A 4,733-nucleotide genomic window follows, 5' to 3' on the forward strand; every position below is an offset into this window, starting at 1 on the left:
GAATGTTGAACCACCCTTGCATCCCAGGGATGAATCCCACTTGGTCATGATGAATAATCCTTTTAATGTACTTCTTGTTGAAAATTTTGGTGTCCATATTCATCAGGGATATCGGTCTGTAATTCTCCTTTTTGATGGGGTCGTTGCCTGGANTGATCTATCACACTGATCAATTTGTGAATGTTGAACCACCCTTGCATCCCAGGGATGAATCCCACTTGGTCATGATGAATAATCCTTTTAATGTACTTCTTGTTGAAAATTTTGGTGTCCATATTCATCAGGGATATCGGTCTGTAATTCTCCTTTTTGATGGGGTCGTTGCCTGGATTGGGGATCAAGGTAATACTGGCCTCATAGAATGAGTTTGGTAGTTTTCCTTCTGTTTCTATTTTTTGAAACAGCTTCAGGAGAATAGGTATTATTTCTTCTTTGAATGTTTGGTAGAATTCCCCGGGGAATCCATCAAGCCCTGGACTCTTGTTTTGGGGGAGGTTTTTGATCACTGCTTCAATCTTTTCATAATTAATCGGTCTGTTTAAATAATCAATTTCTTCCTGTTTCAGTCTTGGTAGTTTATAGGTTTCCAGGAAAGCATCCATTGCTTCCAGGTTGTTTAATTTATTGGCATAAAGCTGTTGATAAAAGTTTCTAATGATCCTTCCTATTTCATTGCTGTTGGTTGTGACCTCTCCCTTTTCATTCATAATTTTATTAATTTGGGTCCTTTCTCTATTCTTTTGGATAAGTCTTGCCAGTGACTTACCGATCTTATTTATTCTTTCAAAGAACTAGCTTCTAGTTCTGTTGTACTGCTCTACTGTGCTCCTGGTTTCTAATTCATTGATCTCTGCTCTAATCTTGATCAACTGCTTTCTTGTGTGTGGGTTAGGCCTGTTCTTCTGTTCCAGCTCCAGCATCTTGAGGTGAGAATATAAAAACTGCATTTTAGATTTTTCTATTCTTTTGAGTGAGGCTTGGATGGCTATGTATTTTCCCCTTAGGACTGCCTTTGCAGTGTCCCGTAGGTTTTGGACCATTGTGTTTTCATTCTTGTTGGTCTCCATAAATTGTTTAAATTGATTTTTAATCTCCTGGTTTATCCATTCATTCTTGAGCAGGATAGTTCTTAGTTTCCAAGTGTTTGAGTTTCTTCCAAATATTTCCTTGTGATTAAGTTCCAATTTCAAAGCATTGTGGTATGAGAATATGCAGGGAATAGTTTCAGTTTTTTGATATTGGTTGAGACCTGTTTTGTGACCCAGTATATGATCTATTCTGGAGAACGTTCCATGTGCATTTGAAAAGAATCTGTGTTCTGTTGTACTGGGGTTTAGTGTTCTTTATATATCTATGAGGTCCATCTGGTCTAGTATGTCATTCAAAGCTCTTATTTCTTTGTTGATTTTCTGCTTAGGTGATCTGTCTATTGTTGAGAGTGGAGTGTTGAGGTCCCCTACTATTAACATATTTTTATCTATATGTCTCTTTATTCTGGTTAAGAGTTGGCTTGTGTATCTTGCTGCTCCCCTGTTGGGGGTGTAAATACTTATAATTGTCATATCCACTTGTTGGATACATCCTTTAAGAATAATATAGTGCCCTTCTGTATCTCTAACTACAGTCTTTAGTTTAAAATCTAATCTGTCTGATATGAGAATTGCTGCCCCAGCTTTCTTTTGAGGTCCATTGGCATGAGAAATGGTTTTCCATCCCTTCACTTTCAGTCTGGATGTATCTTTAGGTTCAGGATGAGTCTCTTGTAGGCAGCAAATGGGTGGGTCATGNCTTTCTTTTGAGGTCCATTGGCATGAGAAATGGTTTTCCATCCCTTCACTTTCAGTCTGGATGTATCTTTAGTTTCAGGATGAGTCTCTTGTAGGCAGCAAATGGGTGGGTCATGTTTTTTTATCCAGTCTGGAACCTTGTGGCATTTTCTGGGATCATTTAGGCCATTCACATTGAGAGTGATTATTGAGAGAGATGATTTTAATGATGTCATGTTGCCTGTAAAGTCTTTGTTTCTATAGATTGTAAATATCTGGTCTGTATCCCTCTTGGGGCCTTTTTACTTGTAGAACTCCCTTAATATCTCCTGTAGGGCTGGTTTCATGGTTATGAAATTGGTCAGTGACTGGTGATCTTGGAAGGTCCTTATCTCTCCATCAATTCTGAATGACAGTCTTGCTGGATAAAGGATCCTTGGCTGCATGTTTTTTCTCAGATAGAGCTTTAAAAATGCCCTGCCAACCCTTTCTCTCATTCCAGGTCTGTGTAAACAGGTCTGACATAATTCTGATATTTTTGCCTCTGTATGTGAGAAATTTCTTTGCCCTGGCCGTTTTCAATACTGTATCCTTGGATCTAATATTTGCGAATTGCACTATGATGTGATGTGGCGTATGTTTGTCATGGTTGAACTTGGGAGGGGTCCTCTCTGCCTCTTGGACATGAATGCTTTTTCCTTTGCTAGATTAGGGAATTTTTCAGCTACAAGTTGTTCAAATATCTCTTCTAGATGTCTCTCTTCTCCGCCCCCTCGGGGATGCTGATGATTCTGACATTGGAACATTTCATTGAGTCAGTAATCTCCTGTAACCTACATTCTTGAGATTGGATTTTTTTGAGCCATGTTTCTTTTTTAACTTCCTCTTCTACCATCCCATCCTCCAATTCACTAATTCATTCTTCTGCCTCATTCATCCTGGCCATCAGAGCATCTAGTTTTGACTGCATTTGATTCATAGCATTTTTAATTTCTGTCAGATTCACTCTCATTTCCGCCCTTAGAGATTCTATATTCTCGTTAATATTTTCATTAAAATTTTTTTCAAGCCTACACATCATCTTGACCATTGTTACTCTGATTTCCATTTCCGATAATTTGGTTATATCCATATCCATTAGTTCTGTGGCAGAGGCCACAGACTCATTGTCTTTTCTTTGCTGGGGGGTATTTCTCCTTCTTGTCATTCTGATGAGGAGAGGTTGCAGGGTTGCCCAGAGCCCACATTATTGACCAGGACCCAGGCAGTGTGCACTTGTTTTATATGGACCTTAGGGATGTGGGTTCTTGATTTTTCAGCCTGCCTTCTGGGAGAGGGGCCTGCTGCTCTGATATTCAGGCAACCCTGTTTGGGTAGAGTCTCTCTGTCCCCTGTGAGGGGGGATGGGGATGGGCACAATGTGAGCCGGTATTTCCAGGCTTTTGTTCTCTGGCGGCTTTCCCTGTCGGTTTTCTGTGGCTCTTCTGAGAGTCAGAGCAGCAGTGGCCGAATCCCAGGCTCCGTCTCAGAACAGAGAGATCGCAGTCCGCTCTCCACTGAGCTCTCTTGGCCTCTTTAAGTCTGTTTCTGTTGGTGCTGTTAAAACCCTGCAGCGTCCCGGGTCATGCACCCCACAGCTGGTGTCCCAGCCCTCACTTCCAAGGCCAGCACTTCTTTGTCCTTTGTGTTTCTAACACCGCCAGCCGCCCCCGGTTCCTGCACGTGCTCCCAAGCTCTCTGTTTCAGTGTGTTTGTGCGCATTCCGGAGCGCTGGTTTTCAGACTGGTTACGCGCGCGCTCCCAAGCTCCCGGTATCAGTCCAGTTCCAATGAGCGCTCTGAAGCTCCGGGTTTTCAGTCAGGTCATGTGAACCCTCCCGAGCTCTCGGTTTCAGTCTAGTTTGAGTGTGCACTCCAGAGCTCCAGTTTTCAGTTTGGTCGTGCAGGCTCCAGAGCTCCTGTTTTCAGTCTGGTCGCATGCACTTTCCCAGGCTCACGGTCTCAGTCTGCTGTCTTGCAGGTGCCGGTCCTCTAGTCCAGCCACTACACAGTGTAGGTGGCTACTGCTTCCCAGCGCCCAAGCAGGGTGCTCCCTCCCCCTTCCACTTATCTTCCGGTATCTGTGCACGGATTCACAGCTCCCCACTTTGTACCTCAAAACTCAGCCCTGGAGATGTTTGTTTGTGGAGATCCAGATGTGTCTTCCTGCATCTCAGGCTGCTTCCTTGGGCTTTCAGGCTGGTCTGGTACCTATCCAGCTCGACTCAGGGGACCAGCTGAAAAAGGGGACCCCTACTCTTCTGCCATCTTAACTCCTCCCTGGTATTAGAACTTTAAAAGACATTGCCAAAACATGTTTGGGCTCCTGAAGATGCCACCTCTCTAGGTTTATTACTCAAACTGAAGAACTCCTGCTTGAGCTAAGGTACTTACTCATTCGCTGCACCTTGATTTGCTTTTCTCTTAATTGAGCTCAGCATGAGGTAAGACTTTATAAGTAATGTACATGCTGCCCTTTTTAAACCTAGACTTTTATAATATCTATTACCCTGGAATCATTTTTCCTAATCCTGGTGTTTGAACAGGTTAGGGGAAGAAGTAGTAGCTGGAAAAAAGAATAAAAGAAGTCAGCGCTCTAGACAAAGTCAGCGCTCTAGTTCTTCAAACTGAAGAACTCCTGCTTGAGCTAAGGTACTTACTCATTCGCTGCACCTTGATTTGCTTTTCTCTTAATTGAGCTCAGCATGAGGTAAGACTTTATAAGTAATGTACATGCTGCCCTTTTTAAACCTAGACTTTTATAATATCTATTACCCTGGAATCATTTTTCCTAATCCTGGTGTTTGAACAGGTTAGGGGAAGAAGTAGTAGCTGGAAAAAAGAATAAAAGAAGTCAGCGCTCTAGACAAAGTCAGCGCTCTAGTTCTTCAAACTGAAGAACTCCTGCTTGAGCTAAGGTACTTACTCA

This window comes from Ailuropoda melanoleuca, chromosome 2 (assembly GCF_002007445.2).
Source record: "Ailuropoda melanoleuca isolate Jingjing chromosome 2, ASM200744v2, whole genome shotgun sequence".
Lineage (NCBI taxonomy): Eukaryota > Metazoa > Chordata > Mammalia > Carnivora > Ursidae > Ailuropoda > Ailuropoda melanoleuca.